Source organism: Schistocerca serialis, chromosome 4 (assembly GCF_023864345.2).
Source record: "Schistocerca serialis cubense isolate TAMUIC-IGC-003099 chromosome 4, iqSchSeri2.2, whole genome shotgun sequence".
Lineage (NCBI taxonomy): Eukaryota > Metazoa > Arthropoda > Insecta > Orthoptera > Acrididae > Schistocerca > Schistocerca serialis.
In genome coordinates, this window is record NC_064641.1 from 958713938 (window position 1) to 958735310 (window position 21373).

The 21373-nt window shown below is 46.5% G+C and overlaps 1 protein-coding gene across 3 annotated transcripts in view; it reads right to left on the reverse strand.

Moving 5' to 3' along the window:
* Nucleotides 1–21373, reverse strand: part of LOC126473609 (E3 ubiquitin-protein ligase ZNRF1) — a 733622-nt gene that overhangs the window by 100381 nt on the left and 611868 nt on the right. The window lies entirely within an intron of this gene.

The window sequence follows — 21373 nt, forward strand, 5'->3', positions numbered from 1 at the left end:
GTGGCATCACGGATCTTTTTCTGTGAGTATCTAAACTTTCCTGGCGTATTAATTCTTGATAATCTTGTTCCATCTGCAGTCATCCTCACAGACTGTTTCAGCGGTCAATCTGGCCTCCATATACAGGTGAGAACGCTGTTTGCTGACTCTTTCTTCCGGTGAAATTTAATACACAGAGTTCTCACTTGAAAACAGCGGCCAGTCGGACCGCTGAAACATCGTGTGAAGATGATTGTACGATCCGGCTGCAGACTCGACAAGCATACAACGAATTAGGTCTCTTTTATAATGGGGCACTGATTTGACATCTCACATACCATACACTTACCACTACAGTTTATATCGTATATTCACAAAACTTTCGTATCAAAAACACACACTGTTCCCATTGCAAACTGCTGCACAGGTTACCAAGAAGTAACATGGTTGTGATTATTATCGTCCACTAACAGATAACTGCGACAAACAGAAATTAAATTCATAAAAAATAATAGACGCGTAACAACATTTGTACAGAATGTAAAATAACGATAAATATTTACTGTTGGTTCGTCAGAAACAGCTCGTTATAGAAACTAAGTTTTTCTTCCGAGCACATTATATACGAGAGAGAGATTTAACACAAATCCAGGACGTCCTTTTCACTTTTAGTGCCGTCTTCAAAGCTTGTGGCCATGTCTCTTGTCAAACTATGAGCTAACTTATCATCATAAAGCCTAACACGAAAGTGTTGTATCGACATGCACACATCATACACCTTGTATACCGACGGATCATGGGCGGCCGTTATGGCCGTGCGGTTCTAGGCGCTTCAGTCTGGAACCGCGGGACTGTTACGGTCGCAGGTTCGAATCCTGCCTCGGGCATGGATGTGTGTGATGTCCTTAGGTTAGTTAGGTTTAAGTAGTTCTAAGTTCTAGGGGACTGATGACCTCAGATGTTAAGTCCCATAGTGCTCAGAGCCAACCGACGGATCATGATTTTTCTCATTGCCGAAGACAGCCTTGGGTCAGGGGCCAGTATCCCATACGGGGGCTATGTTTTGGCAAACGAAGGTACGTTCAGCATTAAGGATGCGAGTCAGAATTTTATTATCCAAAATTAAATTACTTTCTGTTGTGCCACACATCTTCCGAAGCAGAGAGACGTACCAAAGAGACAACTGCAACTGACGAAGACAGTTATCGAACACGTAACACGAAGCAAGTAGGAGTAATGACCAAGTTAGATGACAAGCCACCCTTGTCAAACAGAGATAAACAAAGCATCCGAGAAACTTTAGACCAAGCGAAAAAGGGCCATTTTCTATTGTTATCCCGTTTCACAATCACAGAAACTCTGCTGTTCCTTTTTAACGTCGGCGCTTATCCTGTAAAAAACGGAACACTGGTCGCCTATTGCCTTCCCCGTCTCCTGACGTTTAGAGTACGGGACTCCACTCCAAACTACGTCCCTCGAGCCTACACCGACCCTCGAACACCACCCATCCGGCTCCCGGTAACGAGTCGGACATGTACGATCTCCGGCCCGCCGTAATTCTTTTGTTTGTTTGTTTGGTACAGTCGAAGCTTGTTTATCGAGCATCTGCCGTAACGAGTGACTCGCACAAAGAGTAGAAGAAATGTAAGAGACTGACTCGCGTAACGGACGATGATTCACATGGACCCTGTTTACTGATTTTTTCTTTTTTTTCAGTGATTTTTTCTTTTTTTTTTTTCAGTCTTTAAGAACCATTTCAAAAATCACCTTCTGGTCTGGACCCGTCTCTTTGATCACTATAAACGAAGACTTAAGTTGTGCGTTCTCCTATAAACTTCCGCTCTGAAAAATAGAAGCTCAGTCGGTTGTACTGGTCGCAATGCGCCTCGCGTCGCAACACGTGTGATGTGTACTGGGGCTCGCGCTTCCGCGACCATTTTGCAAGATCTTTTCTTCGAAAACGCGTGGTAACCCTTTCCTTTCCAGTATCTGTTTATGAATTCCCACTCTGATTTGTCATCGTTAACGAACACAAATTCATTAAAGACGCCCATAAGGCAGTAGCTATGCACGCTACGAATATGCTGTGTCTCTTGTTTCGAGAAATTTTGAAGCAGGCGAACACAAGTACAGGGTTATTACAAATGATTGAAGTGATTTCACAGCTCTACAATAACTTTATTATTTGAGATATTTTCACAATGCTTTGCACACACATACAAAAACTCAAAAAGTTTTTTTAGGCATTCACAAATGTTCGACATGTGCCCCTTTAGTGATTCGGCAGACATCAAGCCGATAATCAAGTTCCTCCCACACTCGGCGCAGCATGTCCCCATCAATGAGTTTGAAAGCATCGTTGATGCGAGCTCGCAGTTCTGGCACGTTTCTTGGTAGAGGTGATTTAAACACTGAATCTTTCACATAACCCCACAGAAACAAATCGCATGGGGTTAAGTCGGGAGAGCGTGGAGGCCATGACATGAATTGCTGATCACGATCTCCACCACGACCGATCCATCGGTTTTCCAATCTCCTGTTTAAGAAATGCCTAACATCATGATGGAAGTGCGGTGGAGCACCATCCTGTTGAAAGATGAAGTTGGCGCTGTCGGTCTCCAGTTGTGGCATGAACCAATTTTCCAGCATGTCCAGATACACGTGTCCTGTAACGTTTTTTTTTTTTTTTCGCAGAAGAAAAAGGGGCTGTAAACTTTAAACCGTGAGATTGCACAAAACACGTTAACTTTTGGTGAATTGCGAATTTGCTGCACGAATGCGTGAGGATTCTCTACCGCCCAGATTCGCACATTGTGTCTGTTCACTTCACCATTAAGAAAAAATGTTGCTTCATCACTGAAAACAAGTTTCGCACTGAACGCATCCTCTTCCATGAGCTGTTGCAACCGCGCGGAAAATTCAAAGCGCTTGACTTTGTCATCGGGTGTCAGGGCTTGTAGCGATTGTAAACGGTAAGGCTTCTGCTTTAGCCTTTTCCGTAAGATTTTCCAAACCGTCGGCCGTGGTACGTTTAGCTCCCTGCTTGCTTTATTCGTCGACTTCCGCGGGCTACGCGTGAAACTTGCCCGCACGCATTCAACCGTTTCTTCGCTCACTGCAGGCTGACCCGTTGATTTCCCCCTACAGAGGCATCCAGAAGCTTTAAACTGCGCATACCATCGCCAAATGGAGTTAGCAGTTGGTGGATCTTTGTTGAACTTCGTCCTGAAGTGTCATTGCACTGTTATGACTGACTGATGTGAGTGCATTTCAAGCACGACATACGCTTTCTCGGCTCCTGTCACCATTTTGTCTCACTGCGCTCTCGAGCGCTCTGGCGGCAGAAACCTGAAGTGCGGCATCAGCCGAACAAAACTTTATGAGTTTTTCTACGTATCTGTAGTGTGTCGTGACCATATGTCAATGAATGGAGCTACAGTGAATTTATGAAATCGCTTCAATCATTTGTAATAGCCCTGTATCTTTAGATATCTTTCTTCCAAAATATGATGTACTCTACTATAAATTAAAAATTATAGTACTATATTAATAATCTATTTCAGTACCCATTTTTTCGGAATGGAAGGCAATAAGGCAATGACCTATTCCACATGGATTCCTACAGAAAAAAAAAGTGTTTCACTTAACGATTCTTAATTACGACTAAGATGCAAGAACGAATCACGGTTATTATGCGAAGTAACAGCGTAAAATGTACAATAAAATGTACAATGCAAATGAATGTTACAAAATACATACCATAATCAGTCGTTTTTATTTTATGGCCAATTAAGATACACATTACCTGACATCCATAACTGTAATTAATTGCCCGCATCTCGTGGTCGTGCGGTAGCGTTCTCGCTTCCCACGCCCGGGTTCCCGGGTTCGATTCCCGGCGGGGTCAGGGATTTTCTCTGCCTCGAGATGGCTGGGTGTTGTGTGATGTCCTTAGGTTAGTTAGGTTTAAGTAGTTCTAAGTTCTAGGGGACTGATGACCATAGATGTTAAGTCCCATAGTGCTCAGAGCCATTTTTTTTTGTAATTAATTATATGAGATTTCCTGAAAATTTACCGTACGTAATTGACACAATTCAATTCACACAACGAAATTAAGCATAGAAATTGTAATTGATGTAATTTATGTAATTGTAATTTTCCATTTATAATTGTTCGTGGATGTGGATCAAGTTTATTAATGGAAATCATCGACAGCGACTTCAAATGCTCATCAGTTAGTTCAGATCTGTAAATGTTTTTGTGTATTTCATTTTGGACAACGGTTTTTCACGTGTCGAAAGCGGGGCAAAAGACAAAAAGAAACTTATGGAAATGATCAAACTGTTCGAGTGGAAGATTCTTATAAAATTACAGTAATGATGACTTTAAACATTTCAAATCGCTACACTGCAAATCAATCTATTTACAAAGCTGAGTAAAGAATTACTCTGGATTTATCTTTAAGGCAATCTTAATTACATTAAATACTCATTGTTAAACACACTGGAAAACAGCAGTTACGAAACACACTAGCCACATTATACACTCCTGGAAATTGAAATAAGAACACCGTGAATTCATTGTCCCAGGAAGGGGAAACTTTATTGACTCATTCCTGCGGTCAGATACATCACATGATCACACTGACAGAACCACAGGCACATAGACACAGGCAACAGAGCATGCACAATGTAGGCACTAGTACAGTGTATATCCACCTTTCGCAGCAATGCAGGCTGCTATTCTCCCATGGAGACGATCGTAGAGATGCTGGATGTAGTCCTGTGGAACGGCTTGCCATGCCATTTCCACCTGGCGCCTCAGTTGGACCAGCGTTCGTGCTGGACGTGCAGACCGCGTGAGACGACGCTTCATCCAGTCCCAAACATGCTCAATGGGGGACAGATCCGGAGATCTTGCTGGCCAGGGTAGTTGACTTACACCTTCTAGAGCACGTTGGGTGGCACGGGATATATGCGGACGGGCATTGTCCTGTTGGAACAGCAAGTTCCCTTGCCGGTCTAGGAATGGTAGAACGATGGGTTCGATGACGGTTTGGATGTACCGTGCACCATTCAGTGTCCCCTCGACGATCACCAGTGGTGTACGGCCAGTGTAGGAGATCGCTCCCCACACCATGATGCCGGGTGTTGGCCCTGTGTGCCTCGGTCGTATGCAGTCCTGATTGTGGCGCTCACCTGCACGGCGCCAAACACGCATACGACCATCATTGGCACCAAGGCAGAAGCGACTCTCATCGCTGAAGACGACACGTCTCCATTCGTCCCTCCATTCACGCCTGTCGCAACACCACTGGAGGCGGGCTGCACGATGTTGGGGCGTGAGCGGAAGACGGCCTAACAGTGTGCGGGACCGTAGCCCAGCTTCATGGAGACGGTTGCGAATGGTCCTCGCCGATACCCCAGGAGCAACAGTGTCCCTAATTTGCTGGGAAGTGGCGGTGCGGTCCCCTACGGCACTGCGTAGGATCCTACGGTCTTGGCGTGCATCCGTGCGTCGCTGCGGTCCGGTCCCAGGTCGACGGGCACGTGCACCTTCCGCCGACCACTGGCGACAACATCGATGTACTGTGGAGACCTCACGCCCCACGTGTTGAGCAATTCGGCGGTACGTCCACCCGGCCTCCCGCATGCCCACTATACGCCCTCGCTCAAAGTCCGTCAACTGCACATACGGTTCACGTCCACGCTGTCGCGGCATGCTACCAGTGTTAAAGACTGCGATGGAGCTCCGTATGCCACGGCAAACTGGCTGACACTGACGGCGGCGGTGCACAAATGCTGCGCAGCTAGCGCCATTCGACGGCCAACACCGCGGTTCCTGGTGTGTCCGCTGTGCCGTGCGTGTGATCATTGCTTGTACAGCCCTCTCGCAGTGTCCGGAGCAAGTATGGTGGGTCTGACACACCGGTGTCAATGTGTTCTTTTTTCCATTTCCAGGAGTGTATTTTGTTTTTCAGGTCGCACATGTTGCCGCAAAGGTGCTGGTACCGTATACTACTACTTGACTCAGCTTCTCTACTCTTCGGAAGACGTCACTGCCATACACGTAGCATAGTCTGAAGTAGTCGTAACATACGTAAAGCTCAGCACCCGCATCGGCCATCACCGCGGCGATGAAATAACTTGCTGACTTGTCAGTAAGTGCCAACAGGAATTGCGGAGCGGAGTCCACCCCCGTTCCATGTACCACAGGTATATGAATCACGTCTAGTCCTAAACAAAAATTTAGACGTACATCTACATCTACATGGATACTCTGCAAATCACATTTAAGTGCCTGGCAGAGGGTTCATCGAACCACCTTCACAATTCTCTATTATTTCAATCTCGTATAGCGCGCGGAAAGAATGAACACCTATATCATTCCGTACGGCTCTGATTTCCCTTATGTTATCATGGTGATCGAGTTCCCTATGTACGCCGGAGTCAACAAAATATTTTCGCATTCGGAGGAGAAAGTTGGTGATTGGAATTTCGTGAGATTTCCAGCTCAAATCCTTAATGATTTCTGTGACACTCTCTCCCATATTTCGCGTTAATACAAAACGTGCTGCCTTTCTTTGAACTTATTCGATGTACTCCGTCAGTCCTATCTGGTAAGGATCCCACACCGCGCAGCAGTATTCTGAAAAAGGACGGACAAGTGTAGTACAGGCAGTCTCCTTAGTAGGTCTGTTACATTTTCTAAGTGTCCTGCCAATAAAACGCAGTCTTTGGTTAGCCTTCCCCACAACATTTTCTATGTGTTCTTTACAATTTAACTTGTTCGTAATTGAAATACCTAGGTATTTAGTTGAATTTACGCGTTTTAGATTAGATTGATTTATCGTGTAACCGAGGTTTAACGAGTTCCTTTTAGTACTCATATGGATGACCTCACACTTTTCGTCATTTAGGGTCAAACTGCCACTTTTCGCACCATTCAGATATTTTTTTAAATCGTTTTGCAATTGGTTTTGATCTTCTGAGCCTTCCCCACAACATTTTCTATGTGTTCTTTACAATTTAACTTGTTCGTAATTGTAATACCTAGGTATTTAGTTGAAATTACGTCTTTTAGATTAGACTGATCTATCGTGTAACCGAGGTTTAACGAGTTCCTTTTAGTACTCATGTGGATGACCTCGCACTTTTCGCACCATTCAGATATTTTTTTAAATCGTTTTGCAATTGGTTTTGATCTTCTGATTACTTTATTAGTCGATAAACGACAGTGTCATCTGCAAACAACCGAAGACGGCTGCTCAGATTGTCTCCCAAATCGTTGATATAGATACGGAATCGTACTTCAACACTACAGCATGCTGGTCTTATGAACTATAGTCTGTCCAACTTTTCTTGAGCCATGTCAGTGGCGACCGCAGGCAACAAACCATTATTGACGCCACTTGGCGAGATGTGTTACCACAATGCTTCGGCGAGAAGATATCCCGTAATGCTGATACCACATGCAGTTCGCGCTCCGTTCTGACCACTTGTTGTGATTTTGATGACGGAAGGAAGTAACGAGGTTTTGTGAAAGCTCATTACATTCATACGTGGTATTTATCTGTAGCAATGTACATGAATTTAAATTAAGGCCACAGCTCAAGGTCAAATAATACGCTGCTCACTGAGTAATGGCTACTGCAGTGGCACTCAGTGTCGTCTCGTAAAGACTGGCAGCGGTGCCCAGCGTCACGAAACTTGTGAACTGTACTGAGAAGTCCCGATGTGGGGTGGGGTGCTATTCCAGTGCCAGAGAGCCTGGGCAAAAGTGGCAGTCTAAGAAGGGCAAAATAAGCTGAAGACGTGAACTGAAATTTGTGCCAGGCAGGGCATTGGGCCACGGTAGTCCGTGCAGCAATGTTAGCTGTGGTGCTGTGGCCATATAATGGCTACCATTCTTATCTAACAAGCAAAGAGACCTATGTTCAAGTCCCGACCATGGCACAAATTTTAATTCATTTCTTCGGATTACATCATTATCGTACATAAAGATGAGACTCAAATGTCTCGAGGAAAATTTAATTATGAGATCTATAGAACTGTACTTGACACAAGATATCTACGGAAGACTTATAACTATGTGGTGTCACTTGACATTGAAAGCTTCAATGAAGCCGAAAATCGATAGTTAAGTGTCTGTGCATGATGCGGGACATACATCAGACGATCTGAGAAGCCTGGTGAAACACTTATTGAAAATAAAATATACAACATTTCTACGAACACTAAAACAACAACGATTATAGTGTAGCAAAAAGAAGGAACGAGGAAAGTACGGAATACTACGGTTAGACGTCACGTCGACACAGTCATTCGAGACGGAGCGTAAGCTTTACATTACATGCCCATACCAAGATAATCGTCATCGCCTAACTTCAGTTACAAATTTCCTGTTTTTTATTCGTCTTTCCAAATATGAGTCTGAGGGCTGCGTTAAGCTAGGATCGCACAAAGATTTGTAATGGATGCGCCTGTGCCCATGTTGATTGAACTAACACAGCATTCGTCTCTAACAATGTGGTGAAGCTACGAAAAAAAGGTCTTGAGAGAGGGGCGAGGGTGTTTTTTTTTTGTTTTGTTTTGGTTTTAGGGCGCAAAACTTCTATGGTCATTAGCGCCCGGTCCGTGACTTAGGAAACAGTAAAAAGCCGAAATTGAAAACCAGCAGCAATGGGAACGAAAGTCATAAAATTGGAGAAACTAAAAGCAGAAGGAAGGCTTAAAAATCCACTACAGAAAGGGGTTGGTTGTCCCCAAAAAAAGCTTCAAATGACTGACGTCATTTCACTGGCACTAATAAACTTGAGAACGCGGTCGGCTGAGCGCGTGCCATCTGCTAAAATCGACGATATATCAGGCGATAGCTGTAGACGGGAGCGTAACGGATTAAAATAGGGGCACTCAATTAAAAGGTGTCTTACCGTCCACAGCTGAGAGCAGTGGGGACAGAGTGGGGGAGGATCGCCGCTTAAAATATGTCGATGGCTAAAAAGAGAGTGCCCTATCCGGAGTCTAGTTAAAATTACCTCCTCCGGGCGACACGTTCGGGAGGAAGAGGTCCAAGCACAAGGAAGAGCTTTCACGTCCCGCAATTTATTATGGGTAAGTGTCGACCAATGCGTGTGCCATAAATGAACAACACGTCGACATAGAACGCTCCGTAGATCGGCGAAAGGAATCGATTGAATAGCTGGCCGAGGAAGAGAGACTGCAGCCTTGGCTGCAATATCGGCCGCCTCATTTCCACAGATACCAACGTGTCCCGGGAGCCAGAGGAACGCCACCGAGACGCCCCCCAGGTGGAGCAAGCGCAGACAGTCCTGAATCCGGTGGACCAGAGGGTGCACAGGATAAAGAGCTTGGAGACTGAGGAGAGAGCTCAGAGAATCTGAGCAGATAACGTACTGTATCCGCTGATGGCGGCGGATGTAGTGGACAGCCTGGAGAACAGCGTACAGCTCCGCAGTATAAACCGAACACTAGTCGGGAAGCCGAAAGTGATTTGGGGTGTCGCAACAATATAGGCACTCCCTACACCTAACGATGTTTTCGAGCCGTCGGTGTAAATAAATGTGGCGTCCGTCATTTGTGCACATAGAGCAGCAAATACCCGACGATAAACAAGTGAAGGGGTACCATCCTTGGGAAATCGACAACGGTCACGGAGCAGGCAGATCCGGGGACGGAGCCATGGCGGTGCTGTACCCCAAGTTGTCAAGAAGATTTTAGGAAAGCGGAAGGAAAGAGAATGGAGCAGTTGACGGAAGCGGACCCCGGTGGTAGTAGGGAGGAGGGGCGGCCTGCATACCCTACATCAAAGGAGGCGTCGAAAAAAATGTCATGGGCTGGATTAGCAGGCATGGAAGACAGATGGCTAGCATAACGACTCAGAAGGACTGCTCGCCGATTGGACAGCGGAGGTTCAGCAGTCTCAGCATAAAGGCTTTCCACAGGGCTGGTGTAAAAAGCTCCAGACACTAAACGTAATCCACGGTGGTGGATAGAGTCGAGACGCCGAAGAATAGACGGCCGAGCAGAGGAGTAGACTATGCTTCCGCAGTCCAATTTCGAGCGCACTAAGGCGCGATAGAGGCGGAGAAGGACCACTCGGTCCGCTCCCCAGGAGGTACCATTCAGGACACGGAGGGTGTTGAGGGGTCGCAGATAGCGAGCCGAAAGATAGGAAACGTGGGAGGACCAGCACAGTTTTCTGTCAAACATAAGACCCAAGAATTTAGCGACGTCTGAAAACGGAAGGTTGACAGGACCTAGATGTAAGGAGGGCGGAAGAAACTCCTTACGTCGCCAAAAATTAACACAAACTGTCTTACTGGGAGAAAAACGGAAGCCGGTTGCGATGCTCCAAGAGTGGAGGCGATCGAGACATCCTTGAAGACGTCGTTCAAGAAGGCTGGTCCGTTGAGACCTGTAGTAGACCGCAAAATCGTCCACAAAGAGGGAGCCCGAGACATCAGGAAGGAGACAATCCATAATTGGATTGATGGCAATGGCAAACAGTACAACACTCAGCACGGAGCCCTGGGGTACCCCGTTTTCTTGGGAGAAAGTACGGGAGAGAGTAGTGTGCACCCGCACCCTAAATATGCGCTCTGCCATAAATTCGCGAAGAAAAAGGGGCAGCCGACCTCGAAAGCCCCAAGACAACAGTGTGCGGAGGATGCCTGTCCTCCAACAGGTATCGTATGCTCTCTCCAGATCAAAAAATATTGCTACTGTTTGGCGTTTCCCGAGAAAATTGTTCATGATGTAAGTGGAGAGAGCAACAAGATGGTCAACTGCAGAACGATGCTTTCGGAATCCGCATTGGGCAGGTGTTAAAAGACTGCGGGATTCCAGCCACCATGCTAAACGGTAATTCACCATACGCTCCAAAACCTTACAGACACTACTCTTGAGAGAAATGGGGCGATAGCTAGAGGGGAGATGTTTGTCCTTTCCAGGTTTCGGAACAGGAACGACGATAGCTTCCCGCCATCGTCTGGGAAAAGTACTGTCGGTCCAAATTCGATTATAAAGGCGAAGGAGGTAATGCAGACTATGGGTTGATAAATGCAGCAACATTTGGACGTGGATACCATCCGGGGCGGAGGAGCGAGAAGAAGAGAGTGCATGTTGGAGTTCCCGCAAGGAGGAAACAGTATTGTAGCTTTCGCGATTTTGAGAGGAGAAAGCAAGAGGTCGCACTTCCGCTGCACGTTTCTTCGGGAGAAACGCTGGCGGGTAATTTGGAGAGCTCGAAATCTCAGCAAAGTGCTGACCCAACGAGATAGAAATTGCGACGGGGTCCACTAATGTGTCATGCGCGACAGTGAGCCCAGAGACCGGGGAGAAACTGGGCGCGCCTGAGAATCGTCGAAGCCGACTCCAAACTTCCGAGGAGGGAGTGAAGGTGTTAAATGAGCTAATAAAGAATTTCCAGCTTGCCTTCTTGCTATCGCGAATGACACGACGGCATCGCAGTCGGAACTGCTTATAGCGGATACAGATGGCCAAAGTAGGATGGTGGCGGAAAACGCGGAGAGCACGTCGCCGCTCACGTATTGCATCACGGCATGCCTCGTTCCACCAAGGAACTGGGGGGCGCCGGGGCAATTCGGAGGTGCATGGTATTGAATGTTCCGCAGCTGTAAGAATAACGTCGGTAATATGTGTGACCTCATCGTCGACGCTGGGAAAGTGACGGTCATCGAATGTCGCTAGAGACGAAAAAAGTGTCCAATCGGCTTGGGCAAACTTCCAGCGTCGCGGGCGCATGTAGGGCAGTTGAGGCTGCAGTCTAAGGACACATGGAAAGTGGTCACTCGAGTGTGTATCATTAAGGGCGAACCATTCGAAGCGCCGAGCTACCGGAACAGTACCGACCGCAAGGTCCAAATGAGATAAATTTGTCGTGGAGGCAGACAAAAATGTTGGGACCCCAGTGTTGAGGCAAACTAGATCTGCTTGGTGGAAGACGTCTAGCAATAGTGAGCCACGTGGACAAGGATGTGGAGATCCCCAAAGCGGGTGGTGGGCATTGAAGTCCCCAACCAGCAAATATGGGGGTGGAAGCTGACCAAGAAGATGAAGGAGATCAGCTCGTGCCATTGGTGTGGACGATGGAATGTATACAGTACAAAGAGAGAACGTGTGTCCGGAAAGGGAAAGATGGACGGCGACAGCTTGGAAGGAAGTGTTTAAATGGATTGGGTGATAATGGAGAGTTTCATGGAGAAGAATCATGAGTCCTCCATGCGCTGGAGTGCCTTCAACAGAGGGGAGATCATATCGGACGGACTGAAAATGAGGGAGAACAGAGCGGTCATGGGGACGCAGCTTTGTTTCCTGAAGACAGAAGATGACCGGCGAGTAGGATCGTAAGAGGATCGACAATTCATCCCGATTGGCTCGAATACCGCGGATATTCCAGTGGATAATGGACATAGGGTGAACAGAAAATGGAGGAAGGTGACGAAGGTCGCTGTCAACTCAACGACTGCTCTGAGCTTGCGACCGACAGCATGGAATGGCATTCAGCCGAAGGCAGAAGATCCTGATCCATAGGTTGGTCAGGAGCAGCTCCTGCCACCAGCGATCGGCCGGTTGATCGGCCGCCAACAGTGCGCCTCGGCGACACAGAAGACGGCCGAGGGCGATTTCCGCCAGGTGGTGCTGTAGATGGGACACGCCTTGGCGGAGAAGGAGAGGAACTGGGTTTCTTTGTAGCCTTCTTGGAAGTATGATGTTTAGAGGAAGGAGGAACCGATGGTTGGGAAGTTGCCGTACGTAAAAACTCTTCACGAGTATGCTCTTTTTTCGAAGTCTTGGTGTCTGACTTTTGGGCTCGAGATTTAGCAGAACTCGACGAAGGGTGAGCCAGAGAGTTGGCAGGCGAAAGTGGTGAGGTTGAACGGGCGATCTTTGCGCTGGCCGATCTGACGACCGTGGCACTAAAGGTGAGGTCGCAAGTCTGCGTGGCCGCCTCCTTTGTTGGCCGAGGAGAAGCAAGGACAGTGCTGTATTTTCCTTTCTGAGGAACGGTGGGCTGTCGACTGGCGAATAATTTTCGAGCAGCAAAGGTCGACACCTTTTCCTTTACTCTAATTTCCTGGATGAGCTTTTCGTCCTTAAAAACGGGACAATCTCGAGAGGAAGCAGCGTGGTCACCCATACAGTTGATGCAGCGAGGGGATGGAGGTGGACAAGCACCCTCATGGGCATCCTTGCCACACGTTACACACTTGGCCGGATTGGAACAGGACTGGCTGGTGTGATTGAACCGCTGACACCGATAGCAACGCGTAGGGTTTGGGACGTAAGGGCGAACGGAAATTATCTCATAGCCTGCTTTGATTTTCGATGGGAGTTGAACTTTGTCAAATGTCAAGAAGACAGTGCGGGTTGGAATGATGTTCATGTCAACCCTTTTCATAACCCTATGAACAGCCGTTACGCCCTGGTCAGACAGGTAGTGCTGAATTTCTTCGTCAGACAATCCATCGAGGGGAGCGTGTATAAACGACTCCGCGCGAGGAATTTAAAGTACGGTGCGGTTCCACCCGGACAGGGAAGGTGTGTAGTAGTGAGGTACGCAGCAATTTTTGTGCCTGGAGGGCACTGACTGTTTCTAACAACAGGGTGCCATTCCGTAATCTGGGACAAGACTTTACAGGACCTGCAATTGCGTCGACACCTTTCTGAATAATGAAAGGGTTGACCGTGGAGAAGTCGTGACCTTCGTCAGACCGAGAAACAACTAGGAACTGTGGCAACGATGGAAGAACTGACTGTGGCTGAGACTCAGTGAACTTACGTTTGTGAGCAGACATAGTGGAAGGTGAGGAAACCATTGCGGAAGAATCCCCCATGATTACCGGCGTCTCCGATGGCGCGCTCCTCCCTTGTGGGGGCCCTCTCTGAGGGCACTCCCGCCTTAGATGCTTGTTCACACTTCAGGTCACACCTCCCGACAAACGGACGGAGGGACCAATCGGCACTTTCGGAAGGTATCGGGTCGGGTAATCACCCCTCCCTGGGCCTGGCCGTTACCAGGGGGTACGTACGTGTCCTACCTGTCTACCCGGGGCGGGGAATTACGCGTTACCCCGTCACCGGCTACGCATGGAAGTGCGTGGATCGGCCTTCAGACACGCACAGGGAGGAAGAAAGAGAAAGGGAAAGGAAAGAAGAGAGGTCTCAAACGCCGCAGCGGAGAAAAGGGTAAAGAGAAGAGGTAAGGAAAAGAGAAGGACAAAGGAAGGATACAAGCAAGGAAGGCGAAGAATGCGGTACATTTACAAGCGTCCGTCTCCGGACGTAGGCACAAACCATACTCCCAGAGGGGGAGAAAGGGAAGGAAAGAGCCAGAGGTGAGGGGGGGGGAGGCGAAGATGGGGGATGGGGAAGGATGCGGAAAGGGAAGGTATGCAGCCCGGAAAGGAAGGAAGGCCACATTAGCTCGGGGTCCCGTGCTCGCTACGCACGTAGCCACGGAAGAGTTGTGGATCCCCTGGGGGGGCGAGGGTGTTGTGCCTGTACTATTGTTTTAGGTCCACACTCAAGAAGGCAATGAGCTGGGGCACCACGATGTGGTACTCACTGTACTACCAAAGACACGTCTGCCTGGGGGATGCCACGCCTGTGAGGTTTTGTGGAAGGATGACCGGTCCCACGAGGCAGTCGCCAATTATCCCCGTCCACAGACAGGCCGAACCGGTCTTGCTGGCTCGCTGTCACCATACCAAGGGGATTCTCCATACCACACAGCTGGGTGTCGTGAGGGCTGATGATACCGCCCCTCGTAACGGTAGCCTCATCTCTGAATAGGGTGGATGACAGAAATCCCAGCACTGTATGGCCTGTGCGACAGTCGCCGCAGAGGGTAGTCCGTAGCTAATAAAGCCTGCATCCGTTTTAAGTGATACGCATAGCGGCAGTGGTCGTCGAGAATGTTCCACACGGTCGTCTGGCTTTTCCAACACTGACAGGTTACCTGCCTGGTGCTGAATCTGGGTCCACCTTCACGTGGATATACCTCAGGCCGTATGCCTGTAATATCCGTGTCAATCCTCATTATTCAGGGGTCGTGCCCTGCAGTTTGCCACCATTCGGTAAACTCACTCCGTGTGGTGAATGCACCGAAATATACAGGAACACGAACAGGTAAAATGTAGCGAATCAGTATATGTGCTTATCTTGGACAGACCAGACAACAGACCAGAAAAAATCGCAACCGATAAGAGTTACTAAAACGGAAGAGTGTACGGTGTGACTATGACTTAACACTATCTGCAACTAAAATTACAACACCAAAACAGTATGACACAGTCGTAAGGCCAGAATGGTTACATGCACTTGAATGATTAACGATGATCTATAGCCTCCACAGAACAGAGATATTTTAAATAAGGATTATTAGGAAAATAACGGGTGCAGTACAAAGTTCACATGGCTGAAAAATTAGTAGTCATGAGAAGATCCACTAAAATATACGCAAAATATCAGAAGTAACGGCAAAGCGAAGGTGAATCTTCTTTGTACACCTCTACTGAATAAATAAGAACATGCAAAAGAAAGAAATTTACTTGTATTTCTGGAAAAAGAAGTCAACAGTAGCATGGATTAAGGAAATAAGAACATAGCAGCATATATACATCAAAAAACCAGAGATACAAAGTGAAACACATTCCAGAAAAAAATATTAAATTTAGAAGGCTGCAACGCAAAATAAATAAGAATGGGTTCCATTTGTGAGGTTACGTGTTTGTAACTGACGATTCCGCCGCACTATCCTGTTCTTTCCTGCAGAGCCAGTCTGGGAAACAACTGCAGCTCGTCAGCTGTCACCCAGGACTCTGCAACACCTCTGCACAGGTCCTCCACAAGAATGGGAAATGGTGAAGCTATTGAACCACTTCTTAGAGGACATGTCGCTCAGCTGTCATGTTTCTCTTGCAGCTGGGGTAACATTGCTCTTCTGCTACCAGTTTAGTCGTCACGAAAAGGACTTCCCACTTTAACAACCAATCCAAAGACAAACGTGTTGAAATTTTCCTAATTTCCCCTAACCTTTCGACATTCTCCTCATGAAACACGCTCTCATTTCTACATTACACTTAACTCTCGAATACTAAGAGAATAATACATGCCCCCATCGCATCCTGGAACCTGTTTCGCCAACTCCCGGACATCACTCGGCGCACGCTGCTCAGACCTGTGGCTTATTCTTCATGTAATTACCGAACTATCAGTTTAATAAGTCACAGGTGCAAAACACTAACGCGAATTCTTTACAGACGAATGGAAAAAATGGTAGAAGCGGACCTCGGGGAAGATCAGTTTGGATTGCGTAGAAATGTTGGAACACGTGAGGCAATACTAACCTTACGACTTATCTTAGAAGAAAGATTAAGGAAAGGCAAACCTACGTTTCTAGCATTTGTAGACTTAGAGAAAGCTTTTGACAATGTTGACTGGAATACTCTCTTTCAAATTCTAAAGGTGGCAGGGGTAAAATACAGGGAGCGAAAGGCTATTTACAATTTGTACAGAAACCAGATGGCATTTATAAGAGTTGAGGGGCATGAAAGGGAAGCAGTGGTTGGGAAGGGAGTAAGACAGGGTTGTAGCCTCTCCCCGATGTTGTTCAATCTGTATATTGAGCAAGCAGTGAAGCAAACAAAAGAAAAATTCGGAGTAGGTATTAAAATCCATGGAGAAGAAATAAAAATGTTGAGGTTCGCCAATGACATTGTAATTCTGTCAGAGACAGCAAAGGACTTGGAAGAGCAGTTGAACGGAATGGACAGTGTCTTGAAAGGAGGATATAAGATGAACATCAACAAAAGCAAAACGAGGATAATGGAATGTAGTCAAATTAAATCGGGTGATGCTGAGGGGATTAGATTAGGTAATGAGACACTTAAAGTAGTAAAGGAGTTTTGCTATTTAGGGAGTAAAATAACTGATGATGGTCGAAGTAGAGAGGATATAAAATGTAGACTGGCAATGGCAAGGAAAGCGTTTCTGAAGAAGAGAAATTTGTTAACATCGAGTATAGATTTAAATGTCAGGAAGTCGTTTCTGAAAGTATTTGTATGGAGTGTAGCCATGTATGGAAGTGAAACATGGACGATAACCAGTTTGGACAAGAAGAGAATAGAAGCTTTCGAAATGTGGTGCTACAGAAGAATGCTGAAGATAAGGTGGGTAGATCACGTAACTAATGAGGAGGTATTGAATAGGATTGGGGAGAAGAGAAGTTTGTGGCACAACTTGACTAGAAGAAGGGATCGGTTGGTAGGACATGTTTTGAGGCATCAAGGGATCACAAATTTAGCATTGGAGGGCAGCGTGGAGGGTAAAAATCTTAGAGGGAGACCAAGAGATGAATACACTAAGCAGATTCAGAAGGATGTAGGTTGCAGTAGGTACTGGGAGATGAAGAAGCTTGCACAGGATAGAGTAGCATGGAGAGCTGCATCAAACCAGTCTCAGGACTGAAGACTACAACAACAACAACAACAACAACAACTCTTGTGAACACGGATGGTAAATTAGTGTACGCCACTCAACTCGAAGTCAGTCCCTTGCCTCATCAACGAGCCCCTGCTATTTTTTTCTCCCATCATGTCCATCAACTTCTCTCAATCTACTGGTCAGTGATAACCTCGACGCTGGGTACGCTGGCCAACAACAACAACAACAACACTCTGTAAGACCTGTGCTACACTATTTTACTCTGCTTTTGATTCGTCTTCGCGTACCAATTTCCCGAAAAATTCCAAATATCTCTCTGACGACTGCGTTTCTGGAGGCCATAAGCTTCCTCGCCGCCTTCAGATTCGTGACTATTTCGCAGTTCCACATAAAACCACTGGTTGGGCAATTGTATTATACATTTCAGTCTTACTTGTCTTTTAAAGAAGGTTGAAGTCGAGGAATTTATGAAGTGCAAAACGTGCCTTTTTGATTACGAGAATCCTGGGCGACCTTTCGTGATAAGTTGTTGCGGTCTAAGAGACTATCGAAGTACTTGAAGCTGGTTACTTTTTTAAAGTCTATTCCACCAATTTCTACATTTCTTTATTGGTTCTGTTGACCGCATTGTATTTGTCATTTTCTCTGGCTCATCCCGAGGATAACTTCTTTGCCTTTCTCTATTAATAATCTGGCCATCTGCTTAAGCAATTATTCATACCTGACCGAGACATACGCCTAAGACTTGTACAGAAAAACCCTACACAACACGCGTAAACAACACTGGGAACGGTTATAACAAAACAAAAAGAGCAGAATATTTGGGGGGGGGGGGGGAAGCATAAAAAATACTAACAGAGAAAATAAAACCCCGTTAGTTCTGGGAACGCTACGGCTGGATGACGGCTCTTTGATGAGGGGATGGAAGAAGACAGCGGAATTTCTGCTGTATAAACTGATCTCTGACGACGTCATCGATACAGACACACAATATCATAGAACACTAAGAGAAGACCTAAACACACCATACCAACACTGACACAGTCACCTTCCCTTTTGCGCAATATGAGGTTGCGCTAGCAATCTCAGAGCTCAAAAACACAAAAGCACCTGTATTAAATGGTATACACACGGAAATACTGAAAAAAGTAGCACCGGAGATCACCCAGTTCCTAACAACGTTACTACACGATGCCTTATTCCGGGCAGGGTACCTACAGTATAGAAAACCTGCGAAGCAGTTATTATTGAGAAATCAGAAGAGAGGAATCCTACAGAGCCAAAGACATAGACCTATATCTCTAACAAAACACACTAGCAAAGATTCAGGGGAGCTGCTGTGTAAGCGTTCGCAAACCCACAGGGCATTAGCCAACACCAGTTCGCCTTCAGAACCGGTAAACACAGTAATAATGACTGACACTGTCGGAGGATTCCATTACCTCTGGTGGCTCGCAATGTTGTAAAAGTTAAAGACATCTGGAGGTACCGAAATTACTGCACAACAGTTTCCTACACAACTGTAAAGACCGAGTAGTCGAATGGCAGATAGCATGAAAGGAATTAAAAGAATTACCAAAGGGTGTCCTCAAGGGTAGATCAACTGAGAGTTAACAATCTAACCCCTCCTACAACTTCTGGCTGGAGATGACAGGTCAGACGAAATTGGCGCCTATGCAGATGACTTATTAGATGTAGTCTCTGCAAACAACAGAGTCCAGCTAGAAGAGAAAGCCAGTGGAATATTACAAACAATTACAAAATGGTGTCACAACAAAAGACTCAGGATAGCCGAAAACAAAACGACAGGCACATTACCGAAAGTATCACCCCCAAAGAAGTCCTTCGGTTAAAATAGGGGACACAAACATCAAACGAGCACATGTTAGACGAAATCTTGGACTATATATAGATGATGAAGTTGAATTTGCTCGAACACATAAGGCTAATAACAGACAAAGCTGAAAAAATATTACATAAAATGTTGAGGTTAAATTCGAACCAGTACAGAGTACCTCTAACAGTCATATGGACATACCATTGTGCACTCTTAGAATCAATACACCGCTTCGTGGCTAGTAGGTGAGCACGCAGACTGGACCTGGTCACCAACAAAGCACCGATCAGACGGTGGCAGAGAAGTGTTCAAAACTGGTTCAAATGGCTCTGAGCAATATGGGACTTAACATCTGAGATCATCAGTCCCCTAGAACTTAGAACTACTCAAACCTAACTAACCTAAGGACATCACATACATCCATGCCCGAGGCAGGATTCGAACCTGCGACCGTAGCGATCGCGCGGTTCCAGACTGAAGCGCCTAGAACCGCTCGGTCGCCGGCCGAAGTGGCCGTGCGGTTAAAGGCGCTGCGGTCTGGAACCGCATGACCGCTAAGGTCGCAGGTTCGAATCCTGCCTCGGGCATGGATGTTTGTGATGTCCTTAGGTTAGTTAGGTTTAACTAGTTCTAAGTTCTAGGGGACTAATGACCTCAGCAGTTGAGTCCCATAGTGCTCAGAACCCGTACCGTACCGCTCGGCCACACCGGCCCGCTAGAGAAGTGTCGTACTTAGGCTATCTGTGGCCTTCGGCACCATCTTAGTGGATACACCCTGTGTTGGTGCTCGGAATATGCCTGTCAGATATCACGATCAAATATAAAACTGCAAGGTACTGGTTAAAGATGGGGAGACTAGGTAAGGTGTGCACTATAATTAGTGTACCGATACAGACATGTCACCTTAAAAGTTGGTATTCAGATACATGGTAAGGTGAGTGGGATATAATGACAAGGGGCGTAGACTGTACGACTTCCTCCCTGACATAAGGGAGCGGCTGAGAATGAAAAATATCGACCCCAGCCGCGGTATGGTACATTTCTGAACTGGACACGGACCTTATCCCACGAACTTAACCGCATGATTCTGAGACAGACATCTACATGCACACTGTCTTCTTCTGCGGGCAATACTACACTTAAACTACACAGAAACAGACAGACACACCTATATACAGCTATAAGAGACCAAGAACAATGGGCACAATTGAATGCGTGAACAAACAGTATTTCAAAAACAACACACGAAGCGTACCTGCGGTTACGGCATAACAGGCATGCGTATAAGCAACGTAACGACAATCTCAAGAGCGTGGACAGCGACATTCACAGTGACAGTGGCAACAGTAACAATGAAAAGGATCAGGAGGAGAAGAAAGATGAGTTGTAACAGTTAATAAGACACACATAACTGTGAATCAGACATAACATGACAAAATACACTGACAAATTGTACGTATCACCCTCCTCCACAAGGCCCACGAGAAAGACAGGCCGTGGCGCCTGCCTCACGGGGGTAGGCCTGAATTTGCTCGCTCGCTCGATCGCTCAGCTCAGCTCAGCAGACAAAATGCGTTTCTAAAAGCCTGTTAACTCGCAGCTGGGCGTGTACGTACTGACGAGAAGTGCATCGTCTACTGGAATCTGCTATTATGAAGTATTACTCATTAATATAATGGTTCAAATGGCTCTGAGCACTATGGGACTTAACTTCTGAGGTCATCAGTCCCCTAGTACTTAGAACAACTTACACCTAACTAACCTAAGAACATCACACACATCCATGTCCGAGGCAGGATTCTAACCTGCGACCGTAGCAGTCGCGCGGTTCCGGACTGTAGCGCCTAGAACCGCTCGGCCACCGCGGCCGGCTTACTTATTAACAGTACTACAACAAAATTTAGTTTAAGATCAATAATCGATATAAATGGTATAACGGCTTGCTTGTTTATAGTATTTAGTCTCTTCTGCTTAGCAGTCCTTATTTGATGTAAGAAGTGGTGCCTCATGCGACTAATAATCATATTGGCATGATCTTAATTTTATTGCATTCCACTGCAGCCGTAAC